This window comes from Myotis nattereri (assembly GCF_964212035.1).
Source record: "Myotis nattereri genome assembly, chromosome: 1".
Taxonomy (NCBI): domain Eukaryota; kingdom Metazoa; phylum Chordata; class Mammalia; order Chiroptera; family Vespertilionidae; genus Myotis; species Myotis nattereri.
The window spans coordinates 169,634,036-169,656,367 of record NC_138075.1 but is presented as its reverse complement, the minus strand read 5'-3'; positions in this window follow the sequence as shown (position 1 = coordinate 169,656,367).

Here is a 22,332-nt window from a genome sequence, read left to right as displayed (position 1 = left end):
GGCAAATCCATATATATAGGAAGATAAGTGACATCTAGGAGCTGGCAGATAGAAGAAAGAGGGAATGACTAATAATGGATACAAGGTTTCTTTTGTGGGTAATAAAAATGTTCTAAAATTAGGTAATGGTGATAATTGTACAACTTTATGAATGTACTAAAATCCACTAAATTGTATACTTTTAAATGGTGTGGTTTTTTTGTGGTATGTGGATTATCCTATCTAATAAAGATGGAATATGCTAATTGACCCTCATGCTGTTGCAAAGATGGCAGCACCCACAGCCAATAAGGAGGGAATATGCTAATTGACTGCCCCACTCTCAAAGATGGCAGCGCCCACAGCCACAAGATGGTGGTGCCCGTCCCCTCAGCCCTGCTGGGGTGGCAGGCACACAGCAAGGCCGGTCTCACCCTTAGGTGGGCCCGGCCTTGCCACACACCTGCCTCTGGAGTCCCCAGTCCCCTCAGTCCCCCAGCCACCCAGGGCTGCCCAAGGCTCAGGTAACCAGGGCCGGCTGAGGCTTGCGCTGCAGGCAGGGGCAGCAGCAGAGGTGTGATGGGGTGTCGCCTTCCCCTGATCACCAGGTCACCTCAGGCACCTGAGGGCTCCCGGACTGTGAGGGGGGCAGGCCAGACTGAGGGACCCCCCTCCAGTGCATGAATTTTCATGCACCGGGCCTCTAGTACATTAATAATCTGTTATAAAGAAAATATAATTAGCCATAAGAAATCTACATGAACATTTTAAAAGATTGGAATTGGTGATAAAGAGTCAAAGTCTTAGTCTGTGTTGCCTTGAAAGTAGGAAATTAACTCTACTTCAAGGGAGTGATGCAGAATAGTGTGTGTGTGTCCACGCATGTGTGCCTGTGTCTGTGTGCATGTGCCCATGTCTCTGTGTGTTTATGAATGAGAGAGATATAGTAAGTGAAGATGCAATAGAGTGGCAACAGGGCTTTGATTCTTCTAGGAAAATCATAACTTTTTTCCTCAAAATCATTCACCTGTCTTCTACTCCCACCTTGTTGCCCCAGGGACGTTAACTCCCCTGTCCTTCCTGGCTACACTCATACATGGTCAAGCAGGCAACCAGGGAGAAAGTGAAAAGACATGAAGCCCACATTATGACTGTGGTGGGCCCTTCTACTATAGAAAAAGTTAACATTTTCACTTTATGACTGCATTTGTATAAAGACAGATCTTTTACTATTAAACCTTAAGACATTAACCTCAAAGTTGTTTTTATTTTCTCCTGATTTTAAAAGAAATTAAAGCATTTTTGTGGACTCCTAAAGGTAATCTGGGCCTAGGCACTCTGCCTAATGGATAAGTCGGGGCTGGAGACGTGAGATCAGTGCATGGAGTGGGAGTCCCCGCACAGTGAGTCTCGAGCACAGCGCCCTGGGATGAAGGGATGTGACAGGCAGACATCAGGGGCATCTGCTATCATCTGTCACATGAATATTACTTAAGTCAAATAGCATATCTTCTTATAGCATCTTTCATAGAAAGTCCTTTCTAAAATATTTAGCCTACTCTTCTAAATCACCAACTATATCTTACAACCAGGATGATATGTAATGAGATAAGGTTATATTACCAGACAAAATGATGCCCAGTATTATGTTTTGACATTGTTTATCTACTAGTCTTTAAAAACTACAGAGAAAGTAATTTTTTTTATCTAGCAATATGAATCAATGCAATAAAAGCGACCACTGGAATAATGCCGATGTTGGCGGATGAGATAGCACCTGTGCTGTAGGCTCCTTCCATGGGATTTTAAGAAAAATGCACAGTGTATGCAGTGGTCATAGTTTGACCTGAGTATAATCAAATCTGTGAAATAGGGAAGTGCTTTGTAATAGAGTTTTACTGTAATTGCTTTGTCAGGTTATCAGTCGCATAGTTCTGCACTGAAAAGGAGAGGTTTTTTTCCCGCTGCTTGCAGGTATAGAAGATTGTGGAGGACCAAGTGTCTGCCAGCTAAGGTGGCACTGCCCCAAGGCGGGCTGAACACCCAACACACAGACCCGGGAAGGACCCTTCCGATCACAGGCTAGCGCAGACAAAGTAAGAAATAATCAGCTCACTGGTGTTGATGGGGTGGGGAAAGGGGTTACAAGGAGAAAAGTAACTTCAGAAAAAGTTCATCCTGTACTGGAAGTTTTGAACTAAAAAGAAATGAACTTCACGTGCTTTTGTTAAATTTCCCACCAGTTGCTATACAATCATGAGAAGCCTCTGACAGTAAGGGAAGCAAACTCCTTTCAGGACAGATCTAACTTGATGTGAAATCACTTGAGTGTTAAGAAAATTTAACTGAATGTTGTCTGCTTCTTTCTCCTAAGTCAACCAAAAGTATTAGAGGTTAACAAATTTTAGACGAGAAAAGGACTTTGGCGGCTAATGAGTGCTGCCTTCATATTTTAGGCATTGTTGCCCCTGAGACATTTACTTTGTGAAGATAGTTATATGATGAATATACTTTACATTGTAAATGACATAACGGTTAAACTATAATTTAACCTATCTTAAAAATAAAAGGTACTTTTCTTTAAAATTTTGCAGCCATTCATATTTAGAATGATTAAAATCGCTGTAGGAGAAATGCTTAATTGCTCCCTTATTATAAAAACATGAAGAGAACAATAACTTTTTAAGAATAATCTAGCCCTGGCTGGTGTTGAGCAGTGTTTAGAGCATTGGCTTTTGCACCAAAGGGTTGTGGGTTCTATTCCAGGTCAAGAGCAAATACCTGCGTTACAGGTTTGACCCCTGGCCCGGTCGGGGCACGTAGAGGAGGCAACTGATAGATGAATCTCTAACATCAATGTTTCTCTCTCTCTCTGTCACTCCCTTCCTTCCTTCTACTCTCTCTTGAAAAAGTCAATGGAAAATTATCCTTCTGTGAGGATTTCAAAAAATAAAAATATTAATATTAAATATTCAGATAATATTAAATATATATTAATGTGTTTGTATTGGTAAATACATGGCTAGGCTTCTGCTTTTAAACCCATTCCACATTTAGATTTTCATTCAGAACTGAAGATACATTTTATGAAATCTATAACTTGATTCTCCAAGGATATTGATTATTAACATCTAGTATGAATAAGGATAGATTTGTGCCTCTCAACAGTACAAATTCTTGGTTTTGTTTGGGATATACTAGGAATCTGCAGTCTACCAATCTCCCCAGTCTCCTTTAATTGAGAAAAAGGGAAGAAGAATATCATATATCTTTACGGTTTAGGCAATATAAAGTCCATTTGTATTAAAAAATAAACCCAACTATCTAACTTGTTTCCTGTATCTCTAAGGCAAGAAGCATAGAAAACTGCATACCGATTTCCTAGCTGAGTTCTAGCTTATATTCTGCCAAAAAGTCACTTTCATAGACTTTAGAGATAGATGGGAAATATAATTCATTTTTCTCCCACTAGAATTCATTTTTCCCCACCCCAGGCACAGTGATTTGTACTGAAAGCAAGGTTATACTGTCTTGCAGATATTTTCTTATGAGTTGATTAATTAGCTACTGCAGGTAAGTGGAATTAACAATGCTGGTTTCATATAATTTCTGCAACTTAAAAAAAAAAATTCTGAGATCATTATGAGCTTTTTCTAACATTGTTACCCTACACTTCCAAGGGCATTAAAATCAGCAAATTAAACTCCTTTGTGCCTGAAATATTTCTCTGGCAAGACTTTGACCCACATTTAGCCTGTTTATAAAATGAAGGTTAACTACTGTCTAAATCCTGGTGACTCTTAACTTATACACATACATACAGGTATGCAAGACTTCATCCCCATTTCAAGTCCACTGCGTTTACTAGTACTTATGGGTGTCCTTTGGGAGCTTAATATACTGTATTCCAAGAGTTTCTCCCCAGATGTGATGATTAGAAACTTTATTCTCAGGCACAGAAGCTATTCTTGTCATTGTCTCTGAGAAGTCTCTAAACTCAGGGCAGGGGTGGGAAAGTCTATACCTGGCCTTCTGAGTTAGAGTACAGAAGGCATAGTATCTTGGTCACAATGGTACATAACTAGTACAAATTCTGCCATCCTATAGAAAAAAGCAAAGGCTTCTGAGTGCTAAAGGAGAACATACACATTTCTCTATGCAGTCGGTGCAGAGTCCAATATCTAAGATAATGGTTCTCCAGTATTATCACTAGGCATAAGAATCACCAAAACTTGTATTAGAAATAAAGATGGAGTGACATCATCACGATGGCGACATGGAAGGTTCACAGAAAGAGCTACTAGCAACTATCTACAGATAAAACACTTTGTGAAAATCCCCGAACCTGGAGTTGGAGCTAAAGAAACCCCTTGGACCATAAAAGTTATGAAAAACTGCAGTAGAAGGGTGAAAGGAGTGGTGTCACTTTGCATCACCACTTTCCCCGGCGGGTGAAGCATCACACTGAGGACCTAGAGTGTCTCCAATGGGAAAAGGAGAGCCCAAGGTGGACATCCAGCTTCCCCAGGATTACAGGATGCTTTCAGAAGGTCTACTTGAGTGTTGCCTCACAGGAATCATAGAAGGAGGCTAGGGATCATAGCAACAAGTGCATAGATCTTGAAAGAGTGCATTCCTACTGGCTGTGGCGCCCAAGCAGAGGTCCCAACCAATGGCTGTCCTCATCGGCAGAGCTAAGCTGGTGACCCCACCTGGCCAGTGAGCCCTGTCAGCAGTTATGCTCAGCTTCAGTCACCAGCCTGTCGGCCACTTCAGCTGTGGAGCTCACTCTAGATTCCTGATTGGACAAGGAAGTAAGTCACCAGCTCACCCAACCAGGAAGCCTGGCCAAAGATGCTAGGAAACTTCAGAGCACATCCTATGGTCCACCAGGGCAGAAGCAAGTCAGCATCCCTCCCAACCGCTGAGAAAGGCTGGAAGAGGAAATTGCTACTTCAAATGCACAGGTGTCAATGCGAGGAAATGAAATTTCCATCATGTAGGGATAGCTGTACCCCAGGTTCACCACAGCAATATTTACAATAGCCAACCTATATAAATACCCCAAGTGTCCATCTATGAATTAACAAATAAAGAAAATGTGCTATATATACACACATGGAATATTACTCATCCAATAAAAAGAGGAAATCCTGCCATTTGTGACATCATGCTAAGTAAAATAAGTGAGACAGTGGAAGACAAACATTGAACGATCTTGTATTTATGTGAAATCTAAAACAGCTGAACTCACAGAAACAAAGAATAGATTGGTGGTTGCCAGGGGCTGGGGAAAATAGTGAGATGTTGATCCCAAAAGTACATACTTCCAGTTGTAAGATGGAATACGTTCTTGGGGTATAATGTATAACATGTGACTATCGTTAATGATATGATATTGTAAACCTGAAAGTTTCTGAGAGTATATCTTAAATATTCTCACCACAATAACAAAATAAAAGGATAATCACACAGGTGAAGGTATGTTAACTAGTCTTATTGTGATAATAATTTTGCAATATATATATGTATCAAATCATCACACTACACTGCTTAAACTTACATAATGTTATATTTCAGTTATGTCTGAATAAAGCTGAAAAAAGACAGAGAGGAGGACAGATGATTTTTTCTCACCTGCCAAAGACTGTCAGGTTGGATTCAGGAATATGTTTGTTTTAAATAAATTATATAGGTGATTCTGATTAATGTATTTCACTTTTAAAAAATTATCTTAAATCTCTGATGGTAAAAAGCACTTTTCCTTACACATCTAAGGTTTTCTCTTGAACTAAATAAAGAGCTTGGGAAGAACATGGTGATTCGAAACATTCACTATGCCCTTCAGAGAGTCCAAAGTTAACCCAGTGAGTAGAAAATTGGAATGTTATAGGCCAAGGATATTCCCACTATTCGCCTGAATTGGTTATCCTATAAAAAGATAAATGTTGCATGTAATTAGTCATTAAGTGGTGTATCATGATGTTAATGGCCTCCAATGAATTACATTCCATATATCATGATTCCTTTGTAATGTGATGTCACTACTCTTCCCCTAGAGTTGATTTCTCTAAAACCTCCAATGTAGAATGCCTTCATCACTTGCTTTGACCAATAGAATATTCCCATTTTAGGGATGAGGAAGCAAAGAATTTTAAGTAACTTGCTCAAGGTTACATGACCAGTAAGGAGTAGAGCCAGAATTTAACCCCTGGCAGTATAGATCCAAAGCTCATGTTCTAAAGAAGTATACCAGATTGACATTAAAGGATTGAATCAGCATAGAAAACACCCAAACTAGATGATAGAGTTTTCTAATAAGAAATAGAAAAGAAAGAAAGCTTCAGTGAAGGAAGAGCAGTGTGCCATTTTTCAAATCTAATTCAAAGTTGTTTAAATATTATTACCACCATCAGGTAAGGGTAAGATTTTTCAAAGCTTTTTATGATTGGACTAGAGGCCCAGTGCATGAAATTCGTGCACTGGGGGGTGGGGGTCCCTCAGCCCAGCCTGCCCCCTCTCACAGTCTGGGAGCCCTCAGTGGATGTCCTACTGATGGCTTAGGCCTGCTCCCCAGGGGCCTAAGCCACAGTCTGGCAGCAGAGGCTTGGAGCAGGCACCGTGTGTGTGAGTGTGTGTGAGTGTGTGTGTGTGTGTGTGTGTGTGTGTGTGTGTGAGTGTGTGTGTCCCTGATGGGGGTCTGCCCCCAGCCGTCTCAGAGGCTCGGAGCAGGCACCCCGTGTGTGTGTGCATGTGTGTGTGTGTGTCCACTGGTGGCTGCCCCCCAGCTGTGCCACAGAGGCTTGGAGAAGGCTCCCTGTGTGTGTGTGTGTGTGTGTGTGTGTGTCCACTGGGGGCCTGCCTCCAGCTGCACCATGTAGGCTCAGAGCAGGTGCCCTCTGTGTGTGTGTGTGTGTGTGTGTGTGTGTGTGAGTGTGTGTGTCTCCGCTGGGGGCCTGCTCCCAGCCATGTCAGAGGCTCAGAGCAGGCACCCTGAGTGTGTGTGCATGTGTGTGTGTGTGTGTGTGTGTGTGTGTGTGTATCCACTGGTGGCTTCCCCTAGCCATACAACAGAGGCTCAGAGCAGGCACCCCGTGTGTGTGTGTGTGTGTGTGTGTGTGTGTGTGTGTATCCACTGGTGGCTTCCCCCAGCCATACCACAGAGGCTCAGAGCAGGCACCCCGTGTGTGTGTGTGTGTGTGTGTGTGTGTATGTGTATCCACTGGTGGCTTCCCCCAGCCATACCACAGAGGCTCAGAGCAGGCACCCCGTGTGTGTGTGTGTGTGTGTGTGTGTGTGTATGTGTATCCACTGGTGGCTTCCCCCAGCCATACCACAGAGGCTCAGAGCAGGCACCCCGTGTGTGTGTGTGTGTGTGTGTGTGTGTGTGTGTGTCCACTGGGGGCCTGCCCTCAGCCACACCACAGATGCTTGGAGCAGGCGCCCCTCTGTGTTTATCTCTCAGGCTCCGTGTTGCTCTCTCCCTTAAGCAGCGGCCAGGGTGGGCAGGAAGCTTGGCTTCCTCCATCTCTGGGGGCAACCCAAGCCTCCAGCTCTGTGGCCACTTGGCTTCTCGGCTGTGGCCTCAGCAGAGAAGCCAAGCCTCTTCAGTCTGCAGTCTTCACTTGGGCCGGAGCCTTCAGTCTTTGCTCTGTGCCTGGGTATGCAAATTAACTGCCATCTTTGTTGGGTTAATTTGCATACTCATCTGATTGGCTGGTGGGAGTAGTGGAGTGACACCAATTTGCATGTTTCTCTTTTATTAGTGTAGATTGCTACTATTCTCTATGGTAAGAAATTTTGAATAGTGTAAATGGATTCCAATGCTGGTAATCAAATTGATAAAAATGAGGAGTTAGCACAAGATAACCAAATGGTTGGAACTAGATTATAAATCATTAAATACTACTGAGAAACTACTATGGGAAATTGATTATATGAAACCAGAAGTAAAGGAGGACAGGGAAAGAATAATGTAATTATTGTTCACAAAATTTGAGAGTCAGTGAATACAATAAAACAAAGGGGTTTTTATTGTTGTTGTTATTTTGTTTATTGAGAGTGTGGTAAATAGAAAATATAAGAATAACAAGGAAAAAAATGTACATTTCTAAGAAATGACTACCATTCAGAGAATTTTATTCAGAGAATTACTCTTAAAGTGACGATTTTTTAAAGACACATCATTATGAAATCATCACTTACCATCTTGTTCATATGTAGTGGCTATATACGTGATGACCTTAAACAGGATGCAAACTAATATCCCTGTGTTGCAGAGTCCTCATGATGAGCAGCACAAATACAAATGTGGGGGAGTGGGGGGCAATCCTTCATAACATGCTACCATCTCTCTCTTCTTATGGAAAGTTTTCCAATATTAATGAATTAATATTTGTTGACCAATAACAGTGCACTTGGCTGTATTTAGTTTATGCATGGGTTCACATAAAATACATGATACATAGTCTGTTTCTATTTGTTTAAAAATTACAATGGGAAAAGCGCTCAAACTTACAAATGTCACAAATGTTTCAAGTAAGAGCATCACTGATATATACCCATAAAGAATTTCTGAAGAATTGTTGCTATTAATAGGACTGGGGATATCTTCTAGATTGCTTTTCCCCAATGATAAAATATAGTTTGAAAACATCTTTGTGTATGTTTAAGTACCAAATTGAGAATGGAAAAAAAAAAAGAATAACCTCCAACTTGTATCTAATATATATTTATTTAATATTTAACATGCCTCTGTCTTGAATTTATTTTTTTACTAGTAGCTTTATAAACAATTAAATATATCAGGGTGACATCCAATATATTTAATTGTTTATAGTAGGTCCTCGGGTTACATCGGAGATCTGTTCCTACGGTGCAATGTAATGCGATTTTTGCCATAAGTCGGAACCCACCTACATAAGCACCTACTTCACTCACATGGATCACATACACAGCAGTAATGAAGTGAAACAGTAAAAGAAATTTAAGAGAAAGATAACAATTCCTGACCTTTACTTGTGGTAAATAAATAATAAAAAAACATAAAGCACATATGTACATACGTTAAAATGATGGAAATTTTTTTTTTTTATAAATAAATGGGAGATGGCAACATAACCACAAAACAATGTAGGTCGAGTCTGACATAACTGGAGGACTTACCACCAGGATGCAGACACTCAATGCACAGGCATGAAAATATGGAACAGACTGATGAAACTCAGAGGGAAGAGGGGAGGGAGGAGAGATTAACCAAGGATTTTATATGCCTGGCCTGTGCCCTCTTGCAAGCCGGGACCCCTCAGGGGATGTCAGAGAGATGGTTTTGGCCCAATTCCTGCAGGTCAGGCCAAAGGACCCCACTGGTGCACAAATCTGTGCACTGGGCCTCTAGTTGGTTAATAAGATTATATAAGTTTCAAGTGTACATTTATGTTATATGATCTGCATATTGCATTGTGTGCCCACCACCCAAAGTCAAATTATCTTTAGTCACCACATATTTGACCCTCTTTAACCTTTACCACCCCAACCCTCATTCCTCTGGTAACCACCATAGTGTTGTCTGTGTCTGAGTTTTTGTTGGTTTGTTTTTCTTGTTTGTTCATGTGTAGCATTCAGCTTTATGTCCCACATATGAGTGACATCATATGGTTCTTAACGTTTTTGTAACTGATAATCTTAACTTTCAACTTTTGCATTGTTAAAAAGAAAGTAATAAAAACTAAATTAACTAAAACAAAAATAGGAAGCACTGATTTCTTATTGACTGTTAGTAAGTAGTCTGAGCAGCTAAGGCTAAAGAAGACCTTGAGTACCCAAATCCTTTCTTTGGTAACAAGGATTAATATGGCATGAGTTAGATTTAAAAAGAAAAAAAAAAGAGGAGCAAAAATCAGGTGCCAGGGGCAATTTCTGATGAACAAACAAGTTCAATTCAATCACCAGTGAAAAATCAATGAAGTGAAAATGGACCGCTAAATCACACTCTGGCCATTTCAGAATGTCCCCAAACAACACTTGGAATCCCCATCCATTATCTCCATCTCTCCAGGGAATCTCTCTTCCTCCGCCCTGACTTAGTCATACAAGACAGTATTTTTAAATGTGTAAAGAACTATAAGAATGTTATGGTCCTTATTCCTTCATTAGGCCTGTACATGCTCTAGAAGACTTCTAAAATAATCCAGCAGTCCTCCATTCTGTCAAAAAAAGAAGAAAATATATTCTCAAAGCCATACACAAAGAACATCTGACTTCCTGAGTACTCAGTCCTGAAACATCCTCAAATTCACAGCAGGACATTTTTACCTATAAATTTAACCAGAGATTCTTAACCACATTGATACATGGATCACTGGTAGTCCAATAATTTTTTAAATGAATAAACTAAATAACTGAATAAAAACAATTATATTTAGATATAGATTTTAAAATATAAAAAACAAATTTATTGTTTCTTTATTAATGCCTACCATAAGTTCCAGTAATATGCCTAATATCTACAATAATTTTGAAATGTTAATAAAGGTAAGATATATTTGAAAATGTTTGCAATAAGTTTTTTAATGATATACAAAATCTCTGATTTCTAATAGTATCAAATTCACATGTACTACTGGTACTGCTGTAATATATTATAATCTATGCTGTAATACTTATATTTCCTCTCATAGTACATGGACCTCTGTGTATGGACCCCTGAATCCTATCCACAGACCCTTGGGAATCCATGGGCCTGCACATTCAGTTTTGGAAAGCTCATTAAGCATCATCTGGTATTACTCTGCAAATTGCTATACACATAACATAAACTTTATCAAATTATCATTTTAGTGTACATTTCAGTAGTCTTAAGTATGTTCACATTATTGAACAATCAATATCCAGAACAATATATGCTTTGAAAGCAAAAAGAATATAAAAACTATTATAAGTATGCTTTCCCCTTAGAGTTATGACAATATTTTTGTATTCAAAGTTTTTCTATTGCTTTCAACAAGTTTCTTACCATTAATGGCTTTGGGGAATTTTTGTTTTACTTTTTCCCAGGTTTATTGAGATATAATTGACAAATAAAATTGTATAGTGTGCACTGTGATAATATGTATGCATATACATTATAAAGTGTTTACCACAAACAAGTTAATGATCATGTCCATCACCTCACATAGTTACTATCTTTTTGTGTGTCTGTAAAGTGGGAATGCTTAAGACCTACTCTCTTAGCAAATTTAAAGTGTCCAGTACAGTATCAACTATGGTCAGTATGCTGTTCATCAGATCCTCAGAACTTACTGTTCTTACAACTGAAAGCTGTATTGCAAAGTGTTTACTAAAATAAGGTTACTTAACACATCCTTCACCTCACATATCATTTTGTTGTCGTGATGATGAAACATTAAAGCTCTAGTGTCAAAGCATCATTCAAGTATGTACCATAGTATTGTGAGCTGTAATCACTAGAGTAGTGCCTTAGATTGCCAGACTCATAACTGGATGCTTGTACCCTTTGACCAAAATCCCCTCTTTTCCTCCACTACCCTGGCCCCAGGCAACCAATATTCTACCCTGTTTCTGAGCTTGACTTTGTTAGATTCCACATATAATCGGGACCAGACAGCATTTGTCTTTCTCTGTGTGGCTTATTTGACTTGATGTGCATTCATGTTGTAGCAAATGGCAGAATTTCCTTTGCTCTCAAGACTGAACAATGTTCCCTTGTGTGCTGTGTGTGTGTGTGTGTGAGTGTGTGTATTTCTGGTGTATGCTGTGAGTGTGTCTTTGTGGTCTTTGTGGTGTGTACACACGTTCTCAGCGGCAGACAACTCTGCAGAGCAGGCCCCTGGAAACCATGGTGGCATCCAGGGCTTGGCTGATACTGAGAGTCCCTGCCCTTCATCGCTCCTCGCCGTCTCCAGACATCTCAACTAAGCCAGTCTCCCAGAACTCTTTTCTGTGCACTGGCTCTGTTTTTGCTTCACTGTAGGCTCTTAATTGTTCTTGTATTATTTTTTACGGTTTCATAAATTATTTACCTGTGCTTTTATGTAGCTTCCCAGCATCCTGAGAACAATATTTTGAATTCTTTGTCAGGCAATTCAAGGATCTCCATTTCTTTGCGGTCACTTATTGAAAGTTTACTGTGATCCTTTGTGGTATCATGATTCCCTGTTTCTTTGTGAGCTCTGCAGCCTTGCATAGATGTCTGCTCATTGGAGACATCTGACTTTGGTAAGGAAAGACCTTCACCTGTAGGTGGGGCAAGCTGGAACATGTTGTGACCCCAAGTCCAGGGATACAGGGTATCAAGGACAGGGGTTGTGGCAGGTACAGTTTCAGGGGGGCGTGTGGTATCTTATTGGCTCAGGCAGCTGGAGGTCACAATAGGGACAACTGAGTGATCTCTGACTAGAGCAGCACAGGGTGTGCAGTGGATACAAGGGATAGTGGGATCCTAGGCAGTCTTTTCATGTCCAGTAGTTAGACATCGGGGCAGGCGCCAATGGTGGCCAGAGCTGGGCTTGTGAATACACACTTGGCTGGGGTGGCTGGCTGCAGGGGCTAGCAGCAAGTCTGTGCAGCAGTGCAGGCCAGTGACAGGAATCCTGCAAGAGTCTGTGGAGTCCTTGGCTTTCAATGTGCACTTGCATTTGCACCCAGAGGTTATCCTCCAGAATGCCTACAGGGGTCAGCCCAGGCAGCCCACACTGGCATTTTGCACAGATACGGCTGCACTGCATAAGCCCAGCCTCAGAGGCCAGTTTGCCTTCCTGGTGAGGATCCTGGGCTCCAGGAGGAGATGGCAGGGAGGGAGCAGTAAAGGCCTCAGGCTGCTGGTGTCTGCTAATTAAAAAACCTATAGGGTGAACATCTCAGCAGCAAAATCGGCAGAAGGGCTCACAGTGGCTGGCAGCATTGGCTTTGGTTTCTTCAGTGGCAAAAGCTGCTGGGGTCCTCTGCTGGGGTCCAGGCCTAGGCCTTCAGTGATGAAAGTTGTGGTCCTTAGCGGTGAAGGCGTGTTGGGGTTCTATGCAGAGCAGGCCACTAGGAAGCATGGTCACCCCCACCACGTACTCCTTTTGGAAGACTTCTATTCCTCCTTGTTCCCAGGCATTTCTTGATGTCTCAGCTTTGCTGATCTCTGGATTGAGCAAAACTGAAGCAGATCCTTCATGCAGGGCCCCAAAAGGCTGGGGAACCGGGTCACACACTTCACTCTCCTTTTACCTTGGGTCAGGGAGTGCCCTGTGGCTCTGAGCAGTGCCAGTCTGAAGAATGGAATGAAGCAGGCAAAATGGAAATGTTTCTCCAACACTTTTTGTTTGGTGATTCTTGGGTTTTTGCTCCACTGTGTGGCTAAAGCTTCTTACTAGTCAGCTTCCTCAGAGCTATTTGTGTTTATGAATAGCTGTCTACTTGTTCTTTATTGAGGGATGGAGTAATTATTCTACTCCACCATGTGGGTGACAGCCTGTAGAATCTTAACTGGAATCTTGAACCCTTCCAGGTGTATTTTTGTTCATGGATAACTGTTTGTTTATTTGTTTGTTTTGCTGTTGTTGTTGTTTTGTGTGGGAAGAAGGCTAGTATCTTCTGCTCTGCCATCTTGCGATGTCACTCTGTAGGTCGATTTCTTATCACATCAAATGACTTGGACTCTTCTATTGTTGCCCCATTTTTCCACGTAATAAGGAACTTATGATTACATAGAGTGCATCTGGATAATCCAGGATAACCTCAGTATTTTATGGTCACCAGATTAGCATCCTTAATTTCGTCTGAACTCATATTCCTCTTTCTCATTTAAGGAAACAGATTTATAGATTCCATAGATTAGGGTGTAGATATCTGTGAGCAGGAGTAATTATTCTGCCTACCATATCAGTTCTTCTGAAGATTTTAAAATTCCAATCAATTTTTCTTTCTGAAAACATCCAAGATGGAAAAATTTTAAAGGCCAGTATGGTAAATTACTGTTTTTTCTTTCCATATGTAAATAGTCAAGCCAAATCTAATTGAGACAAGTCTTATTTTGTGATCAAAAATCATCTTTCTTTGATCAAAAGAGGGCTTACTCTAGAGAACATCTTTGTGATTCAGTTATAAACTATGCATCATCTACAGCATACCTTTCTGGATTAACAGATTCTAGCCTTGTTCATTGTCTTTTGAATGATTTTGCACTTTCTTGTAAATTGCAGGTAACTGATGGCTATGCAAACTGTCATGCCCGGTGGAGATTCAATTGACTTTCAGTCAGTTTTGGCACTTTCTGGTAAATTGGACAGGATTCAATTACATTATCCAAATTATCAATTCCTAACAAATTTTTAATTTTAGCAATTTTCCCTTATATCTGTCTATCATCCTCCAAACTTACTTTTTTCAATATTTTTCCCTCCTGTCTGACTCAGTTTCATGGAGAATTATATAACTATCCAGAACTCAATAGTGGCTTTGGATTGCCTTGGGGGTGGTTCCTTTCCTGAAGAGTGGCTACTTGATATAAATTTAAAGACTCACCACTACAACGGACTATGCATGTATGGTAGGCAGTTAGACAGTCATGATCGAGCAAAGACAATGGGCCAGGTACAGAAGTTCAACAGGGTGGAAAGCCCCTGGTGCCTAGCAATGGGTAAAACTGAGAAAACAAGAACCTTACCTCCAGGGTAAACCTTCCTCCCCTAGCATATCACTAGTCATGCAGTGTAGACCCTCTGACCTATCATATCTCTGGACATGTGGTTTGGATCCTCCCCTAACTACACTTCCCATGGCATGTCACTAGTCATGCGATAGAACCTCTAGAGGAAGAAGAAGTGATTGAAAAGTAGACTCATGTGACTCCCATATGGGCCCTTGCAGAACCACTCCCTTAAGCATTAACTTTGAGAAATAACATCTAGGCCTCAGTTGTGTTTCAGCTCCAGGCTCAGAAAAGCAGCAAACCAGACAAGTGATGCCACGGCTGACATCAGGACCAGCTTCAATGACTAATGACTCCCCCTACCCTGGTGCCAACCAATCAGTGGACGCCACAACCCTAAAGGACACACCTGGAAAGCAGATGAATATTCTATTGAGATCCTCCCCTGGGACATCCCCTTTAATCCCCACTTTTAAAAGCCCTTAGGACAGTGGCTCTCAACCTTCCTAATGCCACAACCCTTTAATACGGTTCCTCATGTGTTTTGACCCCCGAACATAAATTATTTTCGTTGCTACTCCATAACTATAATTTTGCTACTGTTATGAATCAGAATGTAAATATCTGATATGCAGGATGTATTTTCATTGTTACAAATTGAACATAATTAAAGCATAGTGACTCATCACAAAAACAACATGTAATTATATATGTGTTTTCCAATGGTCTTAGGCGACCCCTGTGAAAGGGTCGTTCAACCCCCAAAGGGGTCGTGACCCACAGGTTGAGAACTGCTGCTTTAGGATGAAGGACCTCTCTTTCTCTTTCTCTTTCTCTCTCCCTCTCTCTCTCTCTCTCTCTCTCATGCCGGGGCCTTTCCCCACCACCTTCCCCCAGGTGCACTTTCCTTGCATTTCTCTTTCTCCTAAGCTCCAAGGGTCCTTCTTTTGCCTTTGTAACTTGTTTCCTGAGCCTATTCCTTCTATGGCTCATTTCTTCTACCTCTGTGACCGTCTAAAAAACATTCTCTTTAGTTTGAGTCTTGCCTCTGAATTCTTTCTTAGCCAGAACTCAGGTACCAAGGTTGCTTAACAAAGGTCCCAACACTGGTAACATTCTGGTGCCATTTTGTAGCCAACACATGGACCAGCGTTCTTCCTGGACAAGCTGCCATCTTGGCAACGAACCACGTTTGGCCAAATACTCGGGTCATTCATGCAAGAGGTAACCAAGACTGTGGTCAGCATCGCTGAGAACTTCAACTTCCCAGCTCAGTTGCTTCCAAAACTCCATTATCCATGCTGCCTACCCTCTGGCAGCCTCTTAGCATTCACTGCCCTGGTTAAGCTCAGAGGTCAACATTAGGCTCTAATATAGACTTGTATTAATATTTTTTCCTTTTACATTTTAGACATCCCCTTTGTGAGATGATTGATCTCCAGGACAGCAAACATTTATCACTGTAAAAGTACTCAACTTTAAACACTTGCCAGATAACTAAACTAGTTTTACAGAAAAAAACCCCACCAATAAGTATCCTCCTGAGACTATTTCTTACATCACTCAGGAGCTTTATTATCAAACTCAGAGTTGTTTATCGATGAACAACATTTGTGTTAAACAAAAGGGAGGATTGAATTTTATCAGGATCCCCATGAAGATCACAAATGACTTGCTTGTTTACTGCCTTTTATAAAACCCCAGATCCCCTTCCTTTCATTTGAGACACTCCTCATTAACCAATGTTTCCGTAATACTTTGGCTTTCACAATCCAAGCCAATATAACAGGTTTTGTTTTTGTTGTTGTTCAACTATCCCTCCTGGAACCATTTGTCCTGCTATTCTTTTCTAGATTGTTGTTTTCTAGGCATGCTAAAATACATTTATTTTAGGACGTTTGTTTACTAACACCCTGGAAATTCCCTTTGTTTTGCCCTTGCATTAGAGCTATTACTTCCTGAAGCTCAAGTTTTCCTTTCTGTTGGTTCATTCTCTTATTTACATGCTCTAGGAGCTCCAGGAACTTGGAGACTTTCAGTGGCTAAATATGCTTTTACTCTAAGCTGGTATAGCAATCTAGATTTAATCAGGAGAGAAACTACATGTAAATTAAATAGGAGAAGTTAAATACAGAAAACATGTACCCATATGAAGAGTAACTATAAGATACAATAAACTATATGGTAGCATAGGAATGAGAGAGAGTCCCTAAGAAGGACAAATGTGGAAAGGGTTTTAGATCTCCCTAGGCAGCAGTTCTCAACCTGTGAGTCGCGACCCCTTTGGGGGTCGAACGACCCTTTCACAGGGGTCGCCTGAGACCATCCTGCATATCAGATATTTACATTATGATTCATAACAGTAGCAACATTACAGTTATGAAGTAGCAACGAAAATAATTTATGGTTGGGTCACAACATGAAGAACTGTATTTAAAGGGCCAGAAGTTTGAGAACCACTGCAGAAAATGTGTAGTTCAACACACTAGATAGCCAAGAAATTTGTGGATTTTGCCGGGCTTGTCTGGTCTGCAGTCACTGGACAAGCAACACATAACCTGCCAGAGTAAGGTGGGGAGCAGGAGCAACTGGTGGGAAGGGAATGCAGTGAAACTCAAAAGTGGTAATATTTTTATACATCCATATAATATGTTTGCTTTTTACTGGATTTTTTTGAGATAGATATTGAAACTCCTAGACTGAGCCTCTAATTTTCTTATTATTTCTCTCCCATATTCCAATGGACTTTGTTGTTGTAGTTATGCTTACTTGAATATTTCTTTAAATGTGCTTTCATACTCTGAATTTCCTTGCCAAAATATAAGTTCCATGAAATTAGACACCTTTATTTTGTTCACTGATGTATCTCAATTGCTGAGAACAGAGTTAGTATAATTAAGTCCCATTCTTATCATTAATGCTTGTCCAACCTTGCAGAACCTGTTTCCTGGAATACTTCCATTTACAGAGGTCATAAACCATGAACCATACACAACCCCCAGAGGGGGTTGGCAGCACTGGTGCCAGCCAGGCCAGGCCTTTGGGTGTAATATCACTTCCCCATTCCAACTCATGTAGTTTGCAAAGCCCACAGAAAGTCCGGAAACCTAGTCCATATTTGGGAGACAAAGAAACTAAGGGGATAAAAGGGAAAGCTCCCCCCACATTCAACGCTCAGGCTCTGGAGACTGACTCCCCTGAGTCACCACACTAGTGCATCTGCAATTCTGCAATGAAGGCGTCCCTTTCTGAATCCTCTGAGTGCCCAGTTGATTGTTCTCCCGCACCACCTGGCAGCTTATCTGCAGCATTTGGACTCATTAATTGCATATTTTAAGTATATTTCTTTCCTCTGTATTAATTGTTTCCTTCAAAATATCTTCTTTTCATGATATATTTTGCTTTCTCACAGGTAGCTTTGATGTTTCTTTAAATAATTGGTGGTCCTTGACTGGCCAATAAAGCCTACCATTAAGTACTGTGTATGGGATTATGGGCAGGTAAAATTCACTATTAATAAGTTAAGGAGTCTTGTCATCAATAAGTATGGGTTCTTGTCTCCTGATGTAAAATAATTTAGACCAGGGACACTGATAAAAGCAAAGGCAGATGTATTGAGGCTCTGCAGAGGATGGGAACACTGAGACAGGGCCTCAGGTTGTGTGCACCGAATGTGGGTCTTAGGGATCCTTATTCCTTGGGAACACGGAAGTTGCTGGTGATATGCAGTCAGGGTTTCGGTTGTCTGGCTTTTCTCCTTTGAGGAATGCTGGGTCCCACTGAAGCCCAGGTACACATCAGTAAAGTGAGGCATTCTCAGATTGTGCAAGACTATTTATGGGATGCAGGAAGGGACTTTCCCAACCAGGTATTGAGTTTGTGTCCGGGGTTTGTGGCTTGACTTTAGCTCTGAAAAACAAACTCCAGAGAAGTCAGGGTAGTTCCTGGACTATTGCTTTATAGCTATCTATTGATAACTGCCATAGTTCTGGTAGGACTTAACTTGATGGCAATTTGTTCTGCTAGGGCTTGACTTGATGGAACAATTTTGGAGAACATTTTGCTCTACCTGTTCCAGTCTGAAGGAAATGGAAAGCAATAGAGCTGCGGAGAGGGGGAAAGAATCCTGTTGAGGTCTGCTGTGTAAGTCACATTCCCTAATTTAGGTTACACAATGCATATTACTGAAATCAGCTTAATAAATAATGCAGGTCTTTATTTTGAATTCTGCTTGTGTTCTTTTTCTATAACTTCCTACAAAGGGGAAATTGGCAGGACTAATTTCTAGGAACAGTCTCAGCCTCTGACTCTATTATCCTAAAGTCATTAAAATATTTCCTAATAACACCTAGTAAACCACAATAAAAATTTTTAAAAAACAATGTTTTGCAGATTTACAGCTTCATCGCAGAAGGTACATGGTTGTTTTCTGGTGCTATTAAAAGATATATGATATATGTACTAAAGCTCAAAAAGTCTGGGTCTGAATGCAGATCAAGGGACATTAAACATAGATGGTACATCGCTATAGGCTGAATGTTTGTGTCTCCCCATAATTTATATATTAAATCCTAATGGGATGATATATGGAGTTGAGGCCTTTGGGGTGATTAGGTTATGCAGGTGGATTCCTTATGAATTGGATTAGTGCCATTATAAAGAGGCCCCAGAGAACTTCTTTGTCTCTACCGCCCTGTGAGGGCACAACTAGGAAACAGCAGCATTCTATGAACCAGGAAGTGAACTCTCACCAGACACCGAACCTGTCAAGTCAGACTCCCCAATCTCTAGAATTGTGAGAAATACATTTCTATTGTTTATGAACAACTCAGTCTATGGTTTTTGTTGTGTTCTGTTATAGTAGCTCAAAAAGAATATATATATATATATATATATATATATATATATATATATATATATATTACACAGTATAAGATATATATTATATATCATCCCTTGGAAATCAAGTGTGATTCAGAAGCTTTAGTGCCTAGAAGAATGGGTGAATGTGGGTGTCATTCAAAAAGAGACTACAGTTGAAGAAGCAGGTTTCTTTCAACAGAGCAGGTGAATTTGAAGCCCTTTGGAACATGTAAATGCATATGTCCCAAAGTTGAATGAAAATAGGTAGAGAAAATATGAACTAGAGATACCCAATTAAGTCTCATTAGCATAGGAACAAGAATATCAACTTCTTCAGGAAATCATTTTGGGTTTCTGTAAGTAGAGATAAATATTTTCTCTTCTCCCATTTATTTACATGTTTATTAGTAGAGACATAATATGATACAACTGTTGTTTCAAAATCATTAAATTTAGAATTTCTCATGACAGTAGAATCTTATTTTCTGTAGTTTTTGTTATTTTTGTCTGAGTTTCCAAAAACATCATGTTTGAATTGTCCCTTACAATCATGAATTGAACAAAAGAATAAGAAAAATCTAGTTTATGATAGGTGATTTAATATGTAACTTATTTGAATACTATAAGCAATATTTCCTTGAGAGACTTCTAAGATCATTTTTATTCCAGTGATCAAAACTGTTATTTAGCAAGATTGACATGTCTACTATTGAAAAAAATTACAATTACAAATTAGTCTCATTTCAATATTCTACAGTAAATAATGGTTCTGTGTTGCACAGTCCAGAGTATTAAATAGGAACTATTAAAAAACACTTAGTATTGATATTGTAGATTAGTTTCTTAATGCTGCTATAACAAATTACCACAGACTTAGTGATATTTACTACCTTATAGTTCCAGAGCTCAGATGCCCAACCTAACTTTTTGGAGCTAAAATAAAAGTGTCAGAAGGACTACATTCTTTTTGGAGGTACAAGGGAAAAATCCGTGTTCTTGCTTTTTCTGGATTCTAGAATTCCTTAACTCATGGTTCCTTCTGCCACCTGTAAAGTACATCACTTCAAACTCTGATTAATTTATCACTCCATATTTTGCTTTTTCTAACCTTCCTGCCTCCCTTTTATAAAGACTTTTGTGATTTCACTGGGCCCTTCTAAATAATTCAGGATATCTTCCTACTTTAAGATCCTTAATTTAATTACATCTACAAAATTCCTTTTGCCATGTAAAGCAGCATTTTCAGAGGCTGGGATTAGGACTTGGACATCTTGGGAAGGGAGCCTTATTCAGCCTACCATATTTCATTTTTAACTACATTTAAGTTTTCTAATTTAAGTAAAATTCTACTTAATATAAATTGTCTAGATATTCTTCTTTCTTCCTACCTCTATAATTTTTAGAGGCTGATACCTACAGACCCGGACCAGATATGGCAGGAAGATCCAATGATACAATGCCTTACTATATCTCATTCTTAGCTTTTTGAACCAATACTCTCACTCTTATAAAAATAAAGGAGGTGATTGGTTGAGTATCTTGTCTTTAGTTTGTAGAATTATTCATTTGTTTATTCCTTTAACAATACTATGAAGTTTTAGTATGTCAGAATTATAGGGCTGAGAATGCAACTGTAGCAGATATATTATTATATTCAAGACACACATGCTCAAATGAAGAATGTAGTTCTATAGATCAAAGTTATGTTGTAGTATAATCTTACCTAATAATAGAAAAACATGTAAATTGACCATCCCTCTGCTACACTCACCAACCAATCAGGAGAGTATGCAAATTAACCCAACAAAGATGGTGATTAATTTGCATATGTAGGCGGGAAGTGGAGGAGCGAAGGCCTGGGTTCCAGGTGCTGGAGGAAAACTGGTGCTGGCAGCCAGGGCAAGGGAAGGCCTATTGCATGAATCACTTCATGCAAAGGGCCTCTAGTTAATACTATAAGTATGAAAAAGTCAATTTTTAGCCTATTTATCATATTTTTGTTTCTTTTGATTTTTAAAAAATATTTTTATTGATTTCAGAGAGGAAGGAAGAGGGAAAGAGAGACAGAAACATAAATGATGAGAGAGAATCATTGATTGGCTGTCTCCTGCATGCCCCCTACTGAGAATTGAGCCCACAACCTGGGTATGTGCCCTGACAGGAAATCAAACCATAACCTCCTGGTCCATAGGTCGATGCTCAACTACTGAGCCAAGCTGACTAGACTTTCTTTTCATTTTGAATCTTTGTTTTCAGTAAGCTGTATATAATTTTTGATATTCACATTTGTTTAAATATTTCCTATAGAGGATTTATCTTTTTTCTATGAAAATAATGTCTGTAAAAAGTAGAAACTATTTATTACCCTAGCATAAAATGTATCTATGCCTCTTGCTTAAATATTCATGAATTGCATATGTGAGTTATTGCAGCCATCTTCTATTGTGTGTCACCATTGCTACCCTTGAAATAACAGTGACTCATAGAGTCAACTATTTAGGACATATTAAGAAAGTAGGAGGACTCCTACAGGGAAAGTTAACAGCTTATGTGTACCTAACCCTCACAATCAATTCAGATGATTGTTGTGCTCCAACCAACTGTACATTTGGCTGAACTGCTCAACACCTGTCCCAGTTTCTGTCACTCCTGCTGAGTGTGTTTATGCTTGAATCACTTCACAGATTAATTATTGCAATTCCTTAATGTTTTGTCTCCAAAAGAAGCTTTAAGGATACAGGGAAATGTACACAGATTCAAATGCTATAGTGAGGTAAGTAAATATATATAAACAAATGCATTGAAAAACTAAACTTTCACTTACAATCAAATAA